Raw genomic sequence first — 23,064 nt, 5'->3', positions numbered from 1 at the left:
TGGAAGTACTAAGTAGGAAGAGAAACAGTGTTGACTTTTCAGGCTGAAGATATTTTATCAGAACCGGAAAGAAGGAAGTTGGATATTTCAATAGGTAGGTTTCAATAGATACATTTAATGTCAGAGAAATGTATACAATATACATGCTGAAACCTTTTTTCTTCACAAACATCCACGAAAATAGGAGTGCCCCAAAGAGTGAATGACAGTTAAATGTTAGGACCCCAAAGCCCCCCCAACTCCACCTTCCACACATAAACAGCAGCAAAGCAATGACCCCCCCTCCCCACCAGCAAAAAGCATTGGTGCCCCCCCCCACCGAGCAATCAAGTGTGCAGCAAAGACACAGACTTGCAGTCCCCCATTACTCGTTCACCTGGTAATTCGACATACCACAGGCTCTCTCTCTCCCTAATAAAGGAAAAAGAGGTGTCCCTGTTTCACAGCGAGAGGGGAGACATAACAAAACAACTCTCTGATTTATAGTGTTAAAAGTCTGTTGTGTCACTTTTTCCGAGCTCTGGGCCCAAAGAACTCAGGTCTCTAGGCACACAGCCAGCAGCCAGCTCACTGCTTCCGATCTTCCGTGTACTCTCACAACACATCAGGTAGCGGCACCAGCCTTGAATCAGCCCGTCTTCAGAGTCACGAAAATCCGGCGCCCTGAAGGTGAGTTAGAATTCCAGGCTGCGTCCTTGGCATATCGAAAAACGGCCGGTCGCGAGGCCCTGAGAACGGGTCCCATTCTCGCAAAGAACCAAAGTCAGCGTGTAACTCCTGGTCAGGGTCTTCAAAAGAACCTTGAAAGGGGAAAAAAAAGATATCAAAGATAGAAATAGAGCTGTTTCCGAAGATACAAGCAAAGGAGTTGCTGTTAGGCTCCATCATCCTAAGCCTCGCCCCTTCAGGATATTTACATGGAAGTCACTGGACTGCCAACTTGTATTAATACACTGTTGTTTTATTTTCTAACTGTACAGGATCACATGGCGTTACTTCATTTTTTGCTTGGACCTGTTCACATGAAATGGCCTCATTCTCTGACCAATCAAGTTTGCTGCCCAATTATTGAGATAGTTCCAACTCTGATGGTCTGTATAATGCTAATTGAGTCTCATTACGTGCTGCTGCAGTTTATGCCATTCACTGACAGTATGCTCACACTGTGTCGACCATCCTCTGCTCACACTTGTTATCCTGCTATTTCTCCTTTGCTTCCACCTCTCACGTGGTGCTGCTTTTCACCCTGCATCATGCCGTCAGAGTGACGCGGAAGTGGTTAGCGCAATCATTTTATAGCACCAACACTTACCGATCGATATTCAATTCCCACTGCTGTCTGTAAGGAGTTTGTAAGTTCTCCTCATGGCCGCATGTCTTTCCTCCGGGTGCTTCAGTTTCCTCGCACAGCCTTAAGACGTAGAGGTTAGAATTAGAGATGGGGAGCGACAGGCAGGCTATGTTGGTGCTGGAAGTGTGGTGACACTCGGGGCTGTCCCAGCACAATCCTCAGTCTGTGTTGCTCGTTAACGCAAAACGACACATTTCACTGATGTACATGTGACAAATAAAGCTAAAAATCTTTAATCTGTTATCGGATTTTCTGGACTTTCTGTCTGAATTTTGTTAACACGGTGCATCTGGTGTTACTTCAGTCTCTGCTCGTACTTGTTACTTCATTTTTCTGTGTGTACCTGTCTCAGACATCCCACCCTGCAAAAACTCATTTCAGGGAGGTAGAACCTCCACCCCCCTCCCCCCACCCCCGTCGACCGACCTCCAAGGGCGTATGTATACGGGACATTTGATTATGAAAGAACACAACAATTTATTTGACACATATTGAAACCATTTGCACACACACACACACACACACACACACACACATACATATATATTCCTTGTTTAGTATTTTGTTGGCAATCTCAGTGCTAATGCAAATAGTTTTTCTATTTCTTTTGCAAACTTTCCTTGTACTGTGATGTGGCTCTGCTGAAAAGAACTGTGAAATACTTGGAGCAGCCTTCCCTGCGATTAACCTCCCTAATATATTGTGGTCCCTAGAAGAAATAAAATCACAAGGTGTATCCTTATTATATTGTCTTATGTAATACTTTGTTTAGTGATTTTGTCTAATCTGTAAACCAATCTGTAATCTGTTAACTGGGTTTATGCAGAAAATGTGAGATTAAAATATATACTTATCATGGAGTCATTTTTAATTCTATTACAACCTTAAGCACGTCTACAGGGAGTTTGGCCTCATCATGTAGGACATCAATAGAGTAGCTCCTTAGCAGCTAGCCAGCTAGTTTAAATAATGTTAGCTATGCTAATGAATGAATGACACCTGTTAAACTCACCTCAACATGTCTTTTACAGTCCTAACCCACCATGGGCAATAGAAAAGTCACTGTTGCAAACAGTGCAGCGAGCAACACAGTCATTATTTTGACCCCTATTAGGCAGGGGTACACTTTAGTGTAGTCTGGGGTGAAGTGTGTTTTATATTTTCTTTTTTTGAAACACTCTGCCATGGCGCTGCAGGACACTAAACTGAACTGATGGACAATGAAAGAGAGAGAGAGGTCGACTGTAAAGCCCGCCCACAGAGAAAACTGATAGGTCAACTTGTCAGAAAGAGAGACCAATCAGAATGCTCACTCCTGCTCCCGCTCTCCCTCTCCCTCTCATTTCCGGGATATTGTATATAACTTGCGGGCATCAGGAAGCTGCTATTAATATGCGGGAGATTCCCGGAACTTCCAGGATAGGTGGGATGTCTGACCTGTCTGCATCATGTTACAATGTGCCTGTGCTTGTCCACCAAGTGCATATCATTGTCCACCACATGTGGGTGTGTCCCCACAAAATTATTCAGAGTCTTCTACAACCAGAAGTCCTGGATGAACCAAGAGGTCCTAAACCTGTTGTTGGCCAGATCGGTGGCATTCAGGACTGATAACCCAGGAAAGCACAAGAGCTCCAAGCATGACCTCCAGAAAGCCATCTCACAGGCAAAGAGAATATTCCAGACTAAACTAGAATCACAGACGGAGGCTCAACAACTGTGGCCGGGCTTGAATGCAATCACCTTCTAAAAATCAAAACCAAACAACATCAGTGACAAGAGGGTTTTGCTCCAAGATGAGCTGAATGCTTTATGCTCACTTTGACTGACAGAACATGGAGGTGGAGGTACCTTCACAAAGCCCCACAGCACACAGCGACCCTGTGATCTGAGGCCAATGTGAAAGTGAGTAGGGTGCACCCATGAAAGCCATCTGGGCCAGGCAGTGTACCTGGCCGAGTAATGAAGATCTAACTTCGGCAGTCTGAGGTGTCCACCTGCTTCAAGCAGGCATCAATTATACAGGTGCTCAAGAAGAACGTGGTAATCTGTCTCAATGACTATTGTCCGTAGCACTTATATCCACTGTGATGAAGTGCTTTGAGAAGTTGATTACGAAGCGTATCGATGACTGCCTAAGGAATGACTTGGATCTGCTCCAATTTGCATCCGTCACAAGAGGTCAACAGAGATGCCTTTTCATTGGCTCTTCTCTCAGCTCTGGAACAGCTGGGCAATGTCTTCATACATCAGGATGTTCTTCATTGACTACAGCTCAGCATTCAACATGATCATCCCCATGAAATCCATCACTAAGCTCCTGGGCCTCAATATCTCCCTCAGTTTCCTCACTTGCTAACCCCAGTCAGTAGGGATTGACAACAACATCTCCCCCCACAATCACAATCAGCACAAGGGTATGTGCTTAGCCCCCTGCTCAATCACTTTATATCTATGACTCCAACACTGTAATTACGTTTGCTGATGACACCACTGTTGTCGGCTGAATCAAAGGAGGTGAGAAATTGGTATATAGGAGGGGGGTTGAAAATCTGGTTGAATTGTATCACAACAACAACCTCTCACTCAGTGTCAACAAAACCGATAGAACTACAGGAGAAAGAAGCCAGAGGTCTGCGAGCCAGTCCTCATCAGAGAAACAGACGTGAAGGTCAGCATTAACGTCGAGAATCTGCCCCAGGACCGGCGCTAAGTGTCATCACAAATACGGCATGGTAGTGCCTCTGCTTGCGTAGATTGGGAATGTTGTTAAAAATATTAATAAATTTCTATAGATACACAGTGGAGAGCATTCTAACTGGTTGCATCACGGTCTGATATGGAAACACCTGGGACCAAGATGGAAAAGCCTACAGAAAGTGGTGGATACAGCCCAGTCCATCACAAGCAAAGGCCTCCCACCACTGAGCACGTTTAGGATGCTGTCACAAGGACAGCATCAAGGACCCCTACCATCCAGGCCGTGCTCTCATCACATAACTACCATCGGGAAGGAGGTACAGACACCAGGTTCAGGAACAGTTATTCAACCATCAGACTCTTGAACCAATGTGGATAACTGCAATCACCACAACTCTGAGCTGATTCTATAACCTACAGACTCATTTTCAAGGACCCGTTACAACTCATGTTCTCAGTATTTTTTTTTATTTGCAGTTTGTCTTATTTTGCATATTACTTTTTTGGCAGTCATTGGCAGTTATGCATAGCTTTACATAAATTCTATTGTATTTCTATTTTTTTTGTAATCACCTGCAAGAAAATGAATCCCAAGGTAGTACTTTGAAACAAAAACATACTTCAAAAACACATTTACCTTGAACTTTGAACCTATCCTTATTTATACAAGATTAACAATTTTCGAGCAAACAACAATCTGCTGGAGGAACTGAACAAGTCAAATATTATCTCTGAGGGGAGAAAAGTTGTCAACATCGCAGATGGAAACTCTGCAAAGATTTCTTTCCTCACATAGATTTTGATCGACATGCTGAGTTCCTCGAGCAGATAGTTTGTTATCCAAGTTCTCACATCTGCAGTCCCTTGTGTTAATATCTTTCATGAGTGCACTTTTTTCATACCAAATAACTGCATTAGTCTGCAGCAGGCTGAGGGTAGCAGACACCAACAGAATCAACAAACTCATTTGTAAGGCCAGTGATGTTGTGGGGATGGAACTGGACTCTCTGACGGTGGTGTCTGAAAAGAGGATGCTGTCCAAGTTGCATGCCATCTTGGACAATGTCTCCCATTCACTACATAATGTACTGGTTGGGCACAGGAGTACATTCAGCCAGAGACTCATTCCACCGAGATGCAACACAGAGCGTCATAGGAAGTCATTCCTGCCTGTGGCCATCAAACTTTACAACTCCTCCCTTGGAGGGTCAGACACCCTGAGCCAATAGGCTGGTCCTGGACTTATTTCCTGGCATAATTTACATATTACTATTTAATTATTTATGGTTTTATATTGCTATATTTATACTCTATTGTTGGTTGGTACAATTGTAATGAAACTCAATTTCCCTCGGGATCAATAAAGTACGTCTGTCTGTCTGTTTTCAGATATTCTTGTTCGGTTACCATACATTTTGTCATTAAGACCCAAGCAGCGAGTAAATCCCGTTATTACCCATGTCAAGGTCTTCACTGGTACTATGGTAGCGTAGCAGATAGCTCAACCCTGTTACAGCTCAGCGCGTCAGAGTTGGAGTTCCATCTTGGTGTCTGCTAAAAGGAGTTTGGATGTCCTCCCCATGGAATGGATGGGGTTCCTCTGGGTGCTCCAGTATCCTCCCACAGCCCAAAGATATACTGCTTAGTAGGTTAACTGGTCACTGTCAATTGTCCTGTGATTAGGCTGGGGTTAAATCAGGAGTTGCTGGTGGCACAGTTTCAAAGGCGGGAAGGGCTTATTCCACGCTGTATCTCTAAGATTTACACACTGCCCAAGCTGTAAGACCAAACATGGTCTTGCTTCTGGAATGTTATACTGCTGGGTTAGAACGCCATCTGCAGGTTCAACAAAGCAATGCCCTATGGAACGATTGAACATAGTCATAGAGAGATGCAGCACAGAAACAGGCCCTTCGCCCCACTCAGTCAGTGCCAAGTTGTTACTCTGCCTAGTCCTATCTACTAGCACATAGCTCTCCATACTCCTCTCATTCATATAGATCATAGAACAATGGAGCATAGAAACAGGACAAGAGCACAGAACATCGAACACAGGACCATAGGACAAAGAACATAGAACACTGGAGCACAGAATGTACAACATAGAACACAGGAGCACAGTACATAGAATATCGAGCCTTGAAGCACAGAAACAGATAATATAGAACATAGAACACAGGCGCATAGGACATAGAACAGGCTACTGTGGGAGGTGAGGGAGGAGCTTGCTGAGCCTCTGGCAGTGATCTTTGCATCATCAATGGGGACGGGAGAGGTTCCGCAGGATTGGGGGATTGTGGATGTTGTTCAAGAAAGGGAGTAGAGATAACCCAGGAAATTATAGACCAGTGAGTCTTACTTCAGTGGTTGTTAACTTGATGAAGAAGATCCTGAGAGGGAGGATTTATGAACATTTGGAGAGGCATAATATGATTAGGAATAGTCAACATGGCTTTGTCAAAGGCAGGTTGTACCTTACCAGCCTGATTAAATTTTTTGAGGATGTGACTAAACACATTGATGAAAGTAGAACCATAGATGTAGTGTATGTGGATTTCAGCAAGGCATTTGATAAGGTACCCCATGCAAAGCTTATTGAGAAAATAAGGAGGCATAGGATCCTAGGGGACATTGCTTTGTGGATCCAGAACTGGCTTGCCCACAGAAGGCAAAGAGTGGTTGTAGACGGATCATATTCTACATGGAGGTCAGTCCCAGTGGTGTGCCTCAGGGATCTGTTTTTGGACCCTTACTCTTCATGATTTTTATGAATGACCTAGATGAGGAAGTGGAGGGATGGGTTAGTAAGTCTGCTGATGACACAAAGGTTGGAGGTGCTGTGGATAGTGTGGAGGGCTGTCAGAGGTTACAGCAGGACATTGATAGGATGCAAAACTGGGCTGAAAAGTGGCAGATGGAGTTCAACACAGATAAGTGTGAAGTAGTTCAATTTGGTAGTTCAAATATGATGACAGAATATAGTATTAATGGTAAGACTCTTGGCAGTGTGGAGGATCAGAGGGATCTTGGGATCCGAGTCCATACGACACTCAAAGCTACTGCGCAGGTTGACTCTGTGGTTAACAAAGCATACGGTGCACTGGCCTTCATCAATCGTGGGATTGAATTTAGGAGCCGAGAGGTAATGTTTTTTTTTATTAAATGCAATCGTGAACAACAGCCAGATCAGAAATGCTCATCAAGTCAACTAGTTCCCAAAGAGAACTCTAATAGGCCGATCAGATGGTTCACTGCTGCTCAGCAATAGAACACAAAAAAAAAAATCATATGTACAATTAAAAAATGGTAGAATCTAGACAACGGGGTGACCCGTTGGGGCACCCTTTGAGAGAAGGGTAGTGCAGTCTGATGTGACCAGAATGAACATTAAATTTTCCTGAATGCTATTAGTATTGCGTTGCTTTGGAAACTGAAGTAGAAAACCTCAGTTTATTAAAGAAGAACGATGCGTAACAAAGCAAATATAGCTGCTCCTCATTTAACAAAGGTCACTTTGGATGGCATCATTTCTGGTTTATCTGCCACCCTAGTGCCTCTCGTTGTCATTCTGGAGACGTGCAGTCCTTTCATCCGCCATCTCTTCATCTCTTCTACTGTTTGTTCTTTGTCTCTGAACCTGGAGACATGCATGCCTCTCCTCCTCTGTCTCTTCTTCTCTCATCTTTTTCGTCCTGACTCTTTGATCCTGGAGTCCCTGGCCTCATCCAGTTCTTGTTCTCTCCCTTTCCTTGCCGCTTCCCAACGACGTTTGGCATATTCTCTTGACCATAATGTCCGCCTTCCCTTTCCACGCGGCATAATTAGGCTGACCATTTTTTTTACCCTAATGCTGGATAGAAGATACAAAGCACTAACACCAAAGGATGCTGATTATTCTTGATGATGTGGTTGGCGCTCTTCTAAATGGATGTGATATAGTCACCGCTGTCCTTTGACTGCAGCAAAGGGTTTCATGGCTGTCTGGAAGTACGTCATTACAATAAGATGTAATTATCAATTATTGATGGGTGGCAGTTAGATCTGTCCCAATCCTGCACACGTAGTATGTGACCCCACGAAATAGAGCTGCTCTGCCCTTATGCTCCGGTAGGTGTCGCTGCTGAGGCTGGCCGTGCGCATGTTTCGGGCTGTCCGATTTCCATAATGGCCGATCGGCTCCCGGGTGAAATCCAGCCTGTTGATTTTTTGGCGAATAAGCAATTTTATACGAATATATAACCCTGAACTTTGCCTGCATTCTGTAAGTTAGCACATCTTGATTCGATTTAGCCAAAAAAAGTGCCGCTGTAATGCACCGTTTGTGCTAACTGGAGGTCACAAACAGACAGACAGAGCATGCGAGTTTTAGTATTATGTAAGTACTGGAGTCATGATGATCATGATGAAGTCTGCTGGAGAGAGACATTTATACACATGCTGTCCTCCATAATTCAAAGAGGTTGAAGGATAAGGTTGCAGGGTGACAAAACATGGCAGGAACACTTGGAACTAAAAACTAATCCCTACCAGGAGAAAACAGCACTTGTTCTTTCTGCACTGTTCTCCAGCAGTTTAAGGACTAAGTCCAGCCGGAACATAACTCACAAGTGCTCTTGAAAGTCAGGTGTTAACCCTACCTACCAACAACCAAGCATTGCCGTCCTGGTCCCCCTTCATGATAGCTTATGAAGAAGCGTGTGACTTCTCTCCCAGAGATGATAGGTTTTTTTTGCACTCCACTCTTGAAGTCTTGAACCCCATCATCGCAGATGTTTCCAACCACAGCATCTGGAAGGCTGTTCCAAATTCTGATAGCACAGTGAAGGAAGCTTCTATTGCAGCTATATAGGACCCTGGTCAGACCCCACTTGGAGTACTGTGCTCAGTTCTGGTCGCCTCACTATAGGAAGGATGTGGAAACCATAGAAAGGATGCAGAGGAGATTTACAAGGATGTTGCCTGGATTGGGGAGCATGCCTTATGAAAATAGGTTGAGTGAACTCGGTCTTTTTACCTTGGAGTGATGGAGGATGAGAGGTGACCTGATAGAGGTGTAGAAGATGATGAGAGGCATTGATCGTGTGGATAGTCAGAGGCTTTTTCCCAGGGCTGAAATGGCTAGCATGAGAGGTCACAGTTTTAAGGTACTTGGAAGTAGGTACAGAGGAGATGTCAGGGCTAAGTTTTTTACGCAGATAGTGGTGAGTGCGTGGAATGGGCTGCTGGTGACGGTGGTGTAGGCAGATACAATAGGGTCTTTTAAAAGACTCCTGGACAGGTACATGGAACTCAGAAAAATAGAGGGCTATGGGTAACCCTAGGTAATTTCTAAGCTGAGGACATATTCAGCACAGCTTTGTGGGCCAAAGGGCCTGTATTGTGCTCTAGGTTTTCTATGTTTCTATGTTTAACATAGAACACAGGAGCACAGAACACAGAACACAGGGGCACAGAATATAGAACACAGGAGCACAGAACATAGAACACAGGAGCACAGAACATGGGATACAGGAGCACAGAACATAGAACACAGGAGCACAGAACATGGGATACAGGAGCACAGAACATGGGATACAGGAGCACAGAACATAGAACACAGGAGCACAGAATATAGAACACAGGAGCACAGAACATGGGACACAGGAGCACAGGACATGGGACACAGGAGCACAGGACTTGGGACACAGGAGCACAGAACATGGGACACAGGAGCACAGAACATGGGACACAGAACACAGGAGCACAGAACACAGAACATAGAACATAGAAATCTGGAGCACAAAAACAGGAACTTGGCTCTCAATATTGTGCCAAACCAAATAAATTATTAGTAATCAAATGGCCAACTAAACTAATCCTCCCTGCCTACACAACGTCCACACCCTTCCATGTTCCTCACATTCACGTGCCTATCTAAATGCCTCTGAAGAATCTGCCTCTATCACCAACCCAGGCTGAGTATTTCAGACACCCACAACTCTTGTGTAAAAAACTTGCCCCTCATATCTCCTTTGAAATGACCTCCTCTCAGCTCAAATGCACATTATCTGGTTTTTAGACATTTCAACCCTGGGAGAAAGATACCATCTGTCTACTCTATCTCATAATCTCATAAACCTCTAACAGATCCCCCCTCAACTTCCTCCACTATAGAGAAAACAACTCAAGCTTGTCCACCCTCTCCTTATAGCACATGCCCTCTAATCCAGGCAGCAGCTTGGTAAAACACTTCTGTACCCTCTCCAAAGACTTACCATCCTTCCAGTACTGTGTGCAATACTCCAGATGCAGCCTAACTAGAGTTCTATGAAGCTGCAACACAATTTGCTGACTCTTAAATTCAGTGCCATGACGAATAAAGGCAAACATATGACTTCTTAACCACTCTATCAAAAGCGTCTTTTAGGGAGCTATGAACTTGGACCACAAAATCCCTCTGCTCCTCTACACCATTAATGGTCTTGCCCTTAACAATGTACTGTCTCCTTACATTTGACTTATTAAGGTGCAACACTTCACCTCTGACCATGTTAAACTCCATCTGTCATTTCTCCACGCATATCTGCAACTGATCCTGCTGTATTCTTTGCCAGTCATTTACGCTATCCACAACCCCACCAATCTTTGTATCATCTGCAAAATTACAAATCCACCCATCTACATTTTCATCCATTCATTTATATACATCACAAACAGCAGAGGCTGCAGGACAGATCCCTGCGGAACACCACCAATCACAGACATCCAGCTAGAAGAAATCCCTTCGACCACTACCCTCCTGTCTTCTATGGGCAAGCCAATTCTGAATCCAAACAGCCAATTCACCATTGATCCCATGCATCTTAATCTTCTGGATAAACTTCCCATGAGGGGCTTTGTGAGACGCCTTATTAAAATCCATGTTGAAAACATCCACAGTTCTACCTTCATCAGTCACACTTGTACCTCATCAAAAAACGCAATCAAGTTCGTAAGACACGACTTGCTCCGCACAAAGCAATGCTGGCTCTCCCTGATTATGATGATAATGATTACGAGGACACGCAGTCCCCTTTTATTGTCATTTAGTAAAGGATGAACTCAGCAGGTCGGGCAGCATCAGTCAGAAATGATGAGTCGACGTTTCGGGCCAGAATCCTTCGTCAGGACTGAAGAATGAAAGATGGGGAAGGATTTGAAGAATGCTTGTAGCATCAGTTGAAAGACCAGTAATTTGAAAGACAAAGGGGTGGGGGAGGGGAAGCATTGACATCATAGCCCTGAAAACAATGGGTAGTAGAAGAAGGAGGAACCATGAGGGAGCTGGGGAAGGGGGTAGAGTGAAATAGGGATAGAGGAAGGGAGGGGGAGGGAATTACCGGAAGTTGGAGAATTCTATGTTCATACCAAGGGGCTGGAGACTACCTAGACGGTATATGAGGTGTTGCTCCTCCAACCTGAGTTTAGCCTCATCATGGCATTAAGAAATGATAAAATGTTTTTCCAGAATAATATCACGAAAACAGATGACAAATTTCTAAATGCTCCTAAGTCCTATCCCTAAGAAGTCTCTCCAGTGACTCTTCCTTACCACTGACATGAGACTCACCTGTCTGCAGTTTCCTGGATTATCCCTTCTTGAATAATGGAACAGCATTAGCTAGTTGCCAGTACTCAGGGGCCTTGCCTGTGGCTAGAGAGGTCACAAAGGTATTGGTCAAGGCCCCAGCAATCTCTTCTCTTGCTTTTCTCAATAACCTGGGGCCTAACCCATCAGGCCCGAGGATATGCTCTTTAAGAGACCCTAACACTACCTCATCTACTTTGAGATGCTCTAGTATATTAATACTCTTGGCACTGATCACCCTATCCTTCATGCCCTTTTCCTTGGTAAACACTGAAGTAAAGTACTTGTTAAGTACCTCACTCACATCCTCTGCATCCAAGCAAATGTTCCCCTCTTTATCCTTGAGTGGCCTTACACTCTCCCTAGTTATCTGCTTGCTCATGATGAATGGATTGAGTGCCTTGGGATTCCCCTTAATCCTACTTTGCTTCTGTCTATTTTTACTGTCCCTGACATCCCTCACAGAGACAGGGATAGCTGGCAAATTATGTTGTGGTAAGTTTCTCCCGACAGCATTAGGGCTAATTATGCCCTGGGTAATATTTGAGAACAGCATAAGATTAGGATACCCGGTTCGCTAAACCTGACCTGCCATTTAAACTGCCCCAGGCCTAATCTCTTCGCTGCTAGCTCTGCACATTCTTCAATTTCAGAATCAGGTTTATCATCACTTTCATTATTATCACCTTTTTGATCCGTGTCAAAAAAGCCAAATTAAATCCACTGCGATTTAATGTTGTAAAACAATAAAACATGAAAACTTCAAAGAGCGTTGAATATTTGTTATAGGTACTGTATGATGTGAAAATTGTTGTTTCATGGCAGTAGTATAGTGCAATACATAAAAATTGCTATAAGGTTACAAAATAAATAAATAATACAAAGATTAAGGGCCTTTGGATTTATGGTTTAGGACATAGAAATCTACAGCACATTACAGGCCCTTCGGCCCACAATGTGGTGCTGACCATGTAACCTGCTCTAGAGACTGCCTAGAATTACCCTACCATATAGCCCTCTATTTTTTTTAAGTTTAATGTACCTATCTAAGGGTCTCTTAAAAGACCCTATTGTATCCACCTCTACCACTATCACCAGCAGTGCATCCCATGCACCGACCACATTGTGTGAAAAACTTACCCAACATCCCCTCTGTACCCACTTCCAAGCACCTTAAAACTATACCCCTTGTGTTAGCCAATTTAGCCCTGGGAAAAAGCCTCTGGCTAGCCACTCCAGCAATGCCCCTCACCATCTTATACACTTCTGTCAGGTCATCTATCATTCTCCATCACTTCAAGGAGAAAAGGCCAAGTTCACTCAACCTATTCTCATAAGGCATGCTCTCCAATCCAGGCAAAATCCTTGTAAATCTCCTCTGCACTCTTTCTTAGTATCTATATCCTTTCTGTAGTGAGGTGACCAGAACTGAACACAGTACTCCAAGTGGGGTCTGACCAAGGTCTTATATAACTGTAACATTACCTCATGGCTCTTGAACTCAATCCCACAGTTGATGAATGTAAACACACCAACACACCAGGTGTGCTTAAAGGTTTATGGTTTCCTGGGCCATTCAGAAATCTGATGGTGGAGGGAAAGAGGCTGTTCTTAAAATGTTGACTGTAGGTCTTCAAGTTCCTGTAGCAGAGGACATGTGCTTGAGGATAAGGTCTTTAATGATGGGTTCCACTTTATTGACAGACCACTTTTTGAAGATGTTTTCAATGGATGGGACTCTTGTATCCATGATGGAACCGGCTGAGTTTACAACCCTCTTGTCATCCTGTGCAATGGAGGCTTCATACCAGGCTGTGATGTAACCATTTAGAATGCTCTCCACGGAAGAAATTTGCATGAGTCTTTGGTGACATACCAAATTACCTCAAACCCCTAATGAAGTATACTCACTAGCATGCCTTCTTAGTGATTGTATAAACATGCTGGACCCAGAATAGATCCTCTGAAAGATTGAAGCTGCTCACATTTTCCAGGGCCGAGGACTGGTGTGTGTGCTCTCCTGACTCTCTTTTCCTGAATTCCACAATCAATTCTTTGGTCTTACAGACATTAAGTGCAAGGTTGTTGTTGTGACAGCCCATCCATTTCACTCCTGCAAGCCTCCTCCACATCATCCGAGATTCTGCCAACAACTGTCGAGTCATGGGTGAATTTATAGATGGTATTTGAGTTGTGCCTAGCCACACAGTCATGAATGTAGAGAGAATAGAATAGTGGACTAAGTACACATCCTTGTGATGCAACTGTGTTGATTTTAAGCAAGGAGGAGGAATTTACCACCAATTTGCACTGACTTGTTTTCCAGACAAGGAAGTCGAGAATCCAGATGCAAAGGGAGATACAGTGGCCCATATCTTGAAGCATTTTCATTAGTGAGGGGAAGATGATGTTGAATGTTGAACTGTAATCGATAAAAAGCAGCCTGACATTTGTCGTACTGTTGTCCAGGTGTTCCAAAGTTGAGTGAAGAGCCAGTGAGCACTTTGTCTGTGTTGCTCCAACACCCGCAGAATCTCCTGTGTTTATGATCTGCTGTAGACTTGTTGTGGAGGTAGGCAAATTGCAGTGGGTCCGGGTCCTTTTTCAGACAGGAGTTAATTCCAACCATGACCAACCTCTCAAAACATGTCATCACAGTAGATGTGGGTGCTAGCAGGTGAGAATTGTTGAGACAGATCACCCTTGGGTACCTCTTCTTGGATACCTGCATGATTGATGCCCTTTTGAAGTAGGTGGGAATCTCTAACTGCAACAGAGATTGAAGATGTCCCTGTCACCAATTGGTTGGTACAGATTTTCAGTACCCAGTTAGGAGCATCATCGGACTCTGGTTCATCCTCTTGAAAGATGTTCCAACGTCAGCTTGGAAACAGAGATCACAGGGTTTCCAAATGCTGTGGGGATTAGCAGAGGTGTAATGTTATTCTCCCTTACAAACTGTCATAAAAGGTGTTCAGCACATCAGGGAGTGGAACATCACTGTCATTATGCTGTTAGGATTCACCTTATAGGAAGTTGACGTTGCTCCTCTCCATGCCTTGTGGTGCATTGGGCAGCAACCCAGCCGTTTCCTCAGCACTTGTCTGTTTTTTACGAAGCTGAGTTGCTAGCTCAACGCTCTAACCCAGCACAGATGGAAAGTATGCAAGGAACAAGCTAGATTTGAACCTGGGACCACTCACCTTGAAGTTTGATACGGATACCACTATACCATCAGCCGGCTTATAGGAAGTAATGGCATGTAAAATTCGCCACAGCTGTCGTGCAACTGATTATGTCACTAACTTCACATGAAATTGTCCTTTCGTGATCATGATGGTCTTCTGTAGGTTGTACCTGGATCTCTTGTAGGATTCTGGATCACCAGTCCGAAGAGCCACAGATCTAGCTATCAGAAGGCTATGAATCTTATGGTTCATCCAGAGCTTCTGGTTTGGGAAGATTTGGTATGGTCTCAAAGGCACACACTCATCCACATTGATCTTGAGGTTAGTGATGGCTGTATCACAGTCAATAAGAACTGCAGAGGAATCCCTGAATATGGTATAGTCCGGGAGGATGTAGAATCGATGTGAGTAGAGCTGCATAACACTAAGGGGCAGAAAACGCTGGTGGGAGTTGTATACAGGCCACCTAACAGTAGTAGTGAGGTTGGGGATGGCATTAAACAGGAAATTAGAAATGCGTGCAATAAAGGAACAGCAGTTTTAATGGGTGACTTCAATCTACATGTAGACTGGGTGAACCAAATAGGTAAGGGTGCTGAGGAAGAGGATTTCTTAGAATGTATGCGGGATAGTTTTCTGAACCAACATGTTGAGGAACCAACTAGAGAGCAGGCTATTCTGGACTGGGTATTGAGCAATGAGGAAGGGTTAGTTGGCAATCTTGTCGTGCAAGGCCCCTTGGGTAAGAGTGACCATAATATGGTGGAATTCTTCATTAAGATGGAGAGTGATATAGTTAATTCAGTAACAAAGTTCTGAACTTAAAGAAGGGTAACTTTGAAGATATGAGACGTGAATTAGCTAAGATAGACTGGCAAATGATACTTAAAGGGTTGATGGTGGATATGCAATGGCAAGCTTTTAAAGATCGCATGGATGAACTACAACAATTGTTCATCCCAGTTTGGCAAAAGAATAAACCAGGGAAGGTAGTGCACCCATGGCTGACAAGGGAAATTAAGGATAGTATCAATTCCAAAGAAGCAGCATACAAATTAGCCAGAAAAAGCAGCACACCTGAGGACTGGGAGAAATTCAGAGGAGGACAAAGGGCTTAATTAGGAAAGGGAAAAAAGATTATGAGAGAAAGCTGGCAGGGAACATAAAAACTGACTGTAAAAGCTTTTATAGATATGTGAAAAGAAAAAGATTGGTTAAGACAAATATAGGTCCCTTACAGTCAGAAACAGGTGAATTGATCATGGGGAACAAGGACATGGCAGACCAATTGAATAACTACTTTGGTTCTGTCTTCACTAAGGAAGACATAAATAATCTTCCAGAGATAGTAGGGGACCGAGGGTCTAGTGAGATGGAGGAACTGAGGGAAATACATGTTAGTAGGGAAGTGGTGTTAGGTAAATTGAAGGGATAATTGCAGATAAATCTACAGGGCCAGATGGTCTGCATCCCAGAGTGCTTAAGGAAGTAGCACAAGAAATAGTGGATGCATTAGTGATAATTTTTCAAAACTCTTTAGATTCTGGATTAGTTCCTGAGGATTGGAGGGTGGCTAATGTAACCCCGCTTTTTAAAAAAAAAGAGGGAGAGAGAAACTGGGGAATTATAGACCCGTAAACCTGACATCGGTGGTGGGGAAAATGCTAGAGTCAGTTATCAAAGATGTGATAACAGCACATCTGGAAAGCGATGAAATCAGCATGGATTTGTCAAAGGAAAATCATGTCTGAGGAATCTCATAGAATTTTTTGAGGATGTAACTAGTAGAGTGGATAGGGGAGAACCAGAGGATGTGGTATATTTGGATTTTCAAAAGGCTTTTGACAAGGTCCCACACAGGAGATTAGTGTACAAACTTAAAACACACAGTATTGAGGGTATGGTATTGATGTGGATAGAGAATTGGTTGGCAGACAGGAAGCAAAAGTTGGAATAAATAGGACCTTTTCAGAATGGCAGGCAGTGACTAGTGGGGTACCGCAAGGATCAGTGCTGGGACCCCAGTTGTTTACAATATATATTAATGACTTAGACGAGGGAATTGAATGCAGCATCTCCCAAGTTTGCGGATGACACGAAGCTGGGCAGCAGTGTTAGCTGTGAGGAGGATGCTAAGATGCAGGGTGACTTGGATAGGTTAGGTGAGTGGGCAAATTCATGGCAGATGCAACTTAATGTGGATAAATGTGAGGTTATCCACTTTGGTGGCAAGAACAGGAAAACAGATTATTATCTGAATGGTGGACGATTAGGAAAAGGGGAGGTGCAACGAGACCTGGGTGTCATTATACACCAGTCATTGAAAGTGGGCATGCAGGTACAGCAAGCGGTGAAAAAGGCGAATGGTATGCTGGCATTTATAGCGAGAGGATTCGAGTACAGGAACAAGGAGGTACTACTGCAGTTGTACGAGGACTTGGTGAGACCACACCTGGAGTATTGTGTGCAGTTTTGGTCCTCCAATCTGAGGAAAGACATTCTTGCCATAGAGGGAGTACAAAGAAGGTTCACCAGATTGATTCCTGGGATGGCAGGACTCTCACATGATGAAAGACTGGATCGACTAGACTTATACTCTCTGGAATTTAGAAGATTGAGGGGGGATCTGATTGAAACGTATAAAATTCTAAAGGGATTGGACAGGCTAGATGCAGGAAGATTGTTCCCGATGTTGGAGAAGTGCCGAACGAGGGGTCACAGTTTGAGGATAAAGGGGAAGCCTTTTAGGAGCGAGATGAGGAAAAACTTCTTCACCTAGAGAGTGGTGAATCTGTGGAATTCTCTGCCACAGGAAACAGTTGAGCCAGTTCATTGGCTATATTTAAGAGGGAGTTAGATACAGCCCTTGTGGCTAAAGGGATCGGGGGGTATGGAGAGAAGGCAGGTACAGGGTTCTGAGTTGGATGATCAGCCATGATCGTACTGAATGGCACTGAAGGCTCGAAGGGCCGAACAGCCTACTCCTGCACCTATTTCCTAAGTTTCTATTCAGATCAGTCTTGTAAACACATCTCCATCTTCCTTAGTCATACCCTCACCATCTTCACAACTAGTGCTATGATCCTTAGTCTCTGCCTATCTGCTGGTAGTAGAAGTACAGCCAAATGATTGGACTTGCCAAAGCATAAGTGTGGGATGGCACTGTAGGCATTCTTTATTATGGTGTAACAGCAATCAAGTGTATTGACTCCTCTGGTTCTACAGATGATATATTGAATGCAGTTAGTCAGAGGCGTCTTCAAGCTAGCCAAGTTGAAGTGCCCTGCAATGATCGGGAAGGCATTAAGGATGCTGACTCGTGACTGATGATCAAAGTGCTAAGCTGCTCCAGTGCCAGCTTGATGTTAGTCAGGGGTGTAATGTATGCCACTACCAAGATGATGGTGGAGAACGAGTAGAACAGATGACACTGGACCACCAGGTGCTTCGGGTCGGGGGAGCAGGACTGAGACAGAACTTCCACGTCCATGCACAATCCACCTCTACGTGACGCCACCATCCAGTCCAGCCATGTGTCAATTCCCCTGTAACCCCAATATTTCAAATACATGTATAAAATGATCCAGTGTCCTCCACCCTCAAGGGCAGAAATCCAGAGACTTACCACCTTCAAGAGAAGAACTTTCTACACATCTTACTTTTAAATGAGAAACCCATTCTAGATGTTCTTCTTGATTGTGTTTCTCCCAGGTGGGATGGAAACATCCCAGCATCTACCCAGTCAAACCCCTTTAGGACCTCAGATGTAATTTCTGCATTTGGTTACACTGATTTTTGGGAATTTAAGACCTGATCTTCCAAGGGTTCTTGTCCTCTTGGAAATTCTGTTTCAGCTATGAAGACTGCCTTTGAAGAGATAAAGGATCACGATCTTAGGACTCCTTCCCAGCAAGGCAGTAACCATGTTGACCCAAGAGCCACCCTATTTTGATTAACACATCATTTTGACCGGAAAAGAATTGGCTTGTGGTGCTGGGGTAAATATGAAACATTGTCTTATCATATCAGAGAATCTGCCCTGGGACCAGCACGCAAGTGCCATGACAAAGAAAGTAAGGCAGTGCCTCTACTTTCTTTGAAGTTTGCGTATTCAGCAGACTTTGACAAACTTCTATCAATGCATAGTGGAGAGTATCCTAATGGTTGCATCTCAGCCTGGAATGGAAACACTAATGCCAGGAATGAAAGTTTGCAGAAACAGTGGGACATCGATAGGATGCAGAACTGGGCTGAGAAGTGTCAGATGGACTTCAACCCAGATAAATGTGAGGCAGTTCATTTTGGTAGGTCCAATTTGAAGACAGAATATAAATGTTAAGACTCTTGGCAGTGTGGAGGATCTGAGAGATCTTGGGGTCTGTGTTGACAGGACACTCAAAGCTGCTGTGCTGTTAAGAAGGCGTATGGCATTCATCAAACGTAGGATTGAGTTCAAGAGCCGTGAGGTAATGTTATGGCTATATAAGACCTTGGTCAGAGCCCACTTGGGAGTACTATGTTCAGTTCTGGTCACCTCACCTCAGGAAGGATGTGGATAGTATAGAGAGAGTGCAGAGGAGATTTACAAGGATGTTGCCTGGATTGAAGTGCATACCTTATGAAATGTACTTGGCCTTTTCTCCTTGGAGCGACGGAGTATGAGAGGTGACCTGATAGAGGTATATAAGATGATGAGGGGCATTGACTGTGTGGATAGTCAGAGGCTTTTTCCCAGGGCTGAAATGCTTAACACGAGGCGGCATAGTTTTAAGGCGCTTAGAAAAAGGTACCGAGGGGATGTCAGGAGTAAGTTTTTTTTACAGAGTGGTGGGTGCATGGAATGCACTGCCACCGACTGTGGTGGAGGAAGTGATACAATAGGGTCTTTTCAGAGCCTCTTAGATAGGTACATGGAGCTTAGAAATATAGAGGGCTATGCGCTAGGGAATTTCTAGGTAGTTTTTAGAGTAGGCTACATGGTTGGGACAACATTGTGGGCCGAAGGGCCTGTAATATGCTGTAAATTTCTATGTTCTAATTTCTAAGTGGTGGATAGAGCCCAGTCCATCACAGTCAAAGACCTCAGCACCATCAAGCACATTTACATGGAGCGTTGTCACAAAAAAGCAGCATCCATTATCAAGGAGCACTACCATTCAGACCATGTTATCTGCTCGCTACCACCATTGGGCAGGATGTACAGCAGCCTTGGGTACAACACCACCAGGTTAAGGAAGTTATTATCCTACAACCATCAAGCTCCTGAACTGGTGTGGAGAACTCCATTCAGCACAACTCTGAACTGAGCCCTCAACATACAGATTTCACTGTGAGGGACTCCACAACCCACACTCCCTGTATCTTTTTATTATTTATTTGCACAATTTATCTTTTTTTGCACATTGGTTGTTTATCAGTCTTTATATATAGTTTTTCATCATTTCTATTGTACTTCTTTATTTGTCTGTAAATGCCTGCAGGAAAATACATCTCATATTTGGTAACATACATGTTATTTGACAATAAATATATTTGGACTGTGTGGAGGGTCAAGGATCTAATCATTTCTGTGAGGTAATCAAACTCTCCTAATTTCCTCCTCTCACCAAATACTCACACGGGTTTTGAGTTCTACCAGGAGCACATTAAGTGAGTGGGCGTTGGGAGTGTGGGTTATTCAGAAGACGTACAACTACAGAGAACTGCAACACCAATGCAGTGGGTACGGTGTGTTGGGGTACAGTAGATCAATGTACCTGACAGTCACCACTAACTGATAGCCTGCCACCATGCTGCTCCATGAAGCTGCTCTCTGTTTACACGGAGGAAGGAAGGTGTTTGTCCTCAAGTCCACGATCAAAATGCTGGATACCACTGGGAGCAAACGGGGGTGGGGGGGCGGAATCAATTCCAAAAAAGAGCAGGAGATCCAGTATTTACCCCCACCCCAACTTTCCATAGAGAGCGGGTGGAGTTATTCCCAACATTGACAGTTGGATATACCAGCAATACAGCACGGTTTGTTTTGTTCTGGGTTGTCCTGGGCTTGTAATGAAAGTAAGCCTTTAGTAAGAGGCTTCGAGGAGGACCAAAAGGGTTACAATGGATGCTGATTCAAAGGCAAGGGTCGAGCCTCATGAATACGGTGGAAGTGCGCGCTGGGAAGTTGGGTGGTGAGTGGGAGACCAACTCGTGGTAGTTCTGCATCAGTCAAATAGAGAAGAGCAGATGTCGACCATGAACACCTGCAAGAGACACAAAAGGCTGCAGTAGTTGTAACCTTTCACTTACCATCCCTTCCATTCACCCATTACACCATCTCCCCTCAACTCTTCATGCTCAAATGAAGGGTCTCAACCAGAAAGAAGGGACGGAGGCAAAAACACAGGAAATTATAGGCCAGTTAGTCTGACTTCAGTGGTCAGGAAAACACTGGAGTTTCCGAGTACTTGAGGGAACATGATAAAATAGGCCAAAGTCAGGATGGTTTCCTCAGGGACAAATCTCTTGGAATTCTTTTAAGGAAATTAACAGGCAGGACAGATCAGCAGATGTTGCTTACTTGGATTTTCAGAAGGACTTTAATGAGGTGCCACATATGATGCTGCTAAACAAGAGCCCGTATTACTGGAAAGATAGAAGATTGGCTGACTGGCAGGAGACAAAGAATGGGAACAAAGGGGGCCTTTTCTGGCAGGCTGTCAGTGATTAGTGGTGTTCTACGGGGCATGGTGTTGGTTCTGATTCTTTAGGGAGTTGTTGGAGGATGGTGCATCGATGAGGAATCAAATGAGCCTGATCTTACCACCCAATGTCTGGTTACAGTGAGCTCCAGCTCACAGACCCTTTCGCCACTGCTACTGATAGACCTCTTGGCAATGAACCCGCACAGTGCTGATTCTGCAACTCAGCTCCTACTGCATTTGTTCTCATAGGAATCTCTAAAATCTTGACCAAAAAAGATCACAGAAAATTCCTGTAATGTGCCAAAAACTTTTATTAAGATTTTATAAAAGGAATTTGTGTTGAATAAACAAAACTTTCATTTGACCAAACAGGAAATATACAAGAAAAATGGCAAAGGAAAATGGAGAGTGAATTTAAACACCACAAGAAGATGAGGACAGAGGTGGGCGGGCTGAAGACTGAAGCATGAAAGAGCAACAAAAATCTGGGTCTTAGACTCCCCACTCCCACACTCTACCCAGACCTTTCAATATTGATAGGTTCCAATAAGATTCTCCCCCCCCCCGCATTCTTCTAAGTTCCAGCGAGTACAGACTAAGAGCCATCAATCGTTCCTCATATGATAAACCTTTCATTCCCAAAAACATCCTTGTGAACTGCCTCTGGACTCTGTCCAATGCCAGCATGCTAACATTGCATTTGCCTTCCTCACCACTGACTCAACTGGCAAGTTAACCTTTAGAGTGTTCTGCACAAGAACTCCCAAGTCCCTTTGTATCTCAGATTTTTGGATTTTCTCTCTGTTTAGAAAATAGTCTGTACATTTATTTCTGCTACCAAAGTGCATGACCATGCATTTACCAACATCATATTTCATTTACTACTTTCTTGCCCATTTTCCTAATCTGTCTAAATCATTCTGCAGCCTACCTGTTTCCTTAACACTACCTGCCCCTCCACCTATCTTCTTATCATCTGCAAACTTGGCCACAAAGTCATCAATTCCAAATCAGGGACATACATATGGACAGAAACTGTCCCAACACCAACCTCTATGGAACACTAGTCACGAGCACCCAATCGGAAAAGGCCCCCTTTATTCCCATTCTTTGCCTCTTGCCGGTCAGCCAATCTTCTAACTATGCTCGTATCTTTTCTGTAATACCATGGGCTCTTATCTTGATTATCAGCCTCATGTGTATCACCCTGTCAAAGGTCTAAATCCAGATAAACATAAAATGATGTATTTTTAAAGTACCAGTAAGGCTAGGACATACACACAAATGACAGCTCCAAAGGAGTACTGAGGAACAGAGGGGCCTTGGTGCACAAGTCCAAAAATCCTTGAAGGTGACAGCACAAATAAATAGTGTGGTTAAGAAAGCAAATGAGATGCAGGCCTCATTAGTCAGCATATCAAATACTAAAGAAGGGAGGTTATGCTCCAATTGTACCAACCTCAACATGAGCACTGTGTGCAGTTTTGGTCACCACACTATAGGAAAGATGTGATAGTGCTAGGTTGGACGAGG

At 43.9% G+C, this 23,064-nt stretch overlaps 1 long non-coding RNA gene across 1 annotated transcript; it reads right to left on the bottom strand.

The window, feature by feature from the left end:
* Positions 1–341: 341 nt before the first annotated feature.
* LOC134356726 (uncharacterized) lies at positions 342–21,811 on the bottom strand. The gene is made up of 4 exons (XR_010020413.1): positions 21,651–21,811; positions 20,602–21,090; positions 1,313–1,411; positions 342–800 (listed from the first exon to the last, which is right to left on the bottom strand). It is a non-coding gene; the product is annotated as an uncharacterized LOC134356726 (long non-coding RNA).
* Positions 21,812–23,064: the final 1,253 nt, after the last annotated feature.

The sequence above is a fragment of the Mobula hypostoma genome, chromosome 15 (genome assembly GCF_963921235.1).
Source record: "Mobula hypostoma chromosome 15, sMobHyp1.1, whole genome shotgun sequence".
Lineage (NCBI taxonomy): Eukaryota > Metazoa > Chordata > Chondrichthyes > Myliobatiformes > Myliobatidae > Mobula > Mobula hypostoma.
This window is presented reverse-complemented; position numbering and strand designations above follow the sequence as displayed.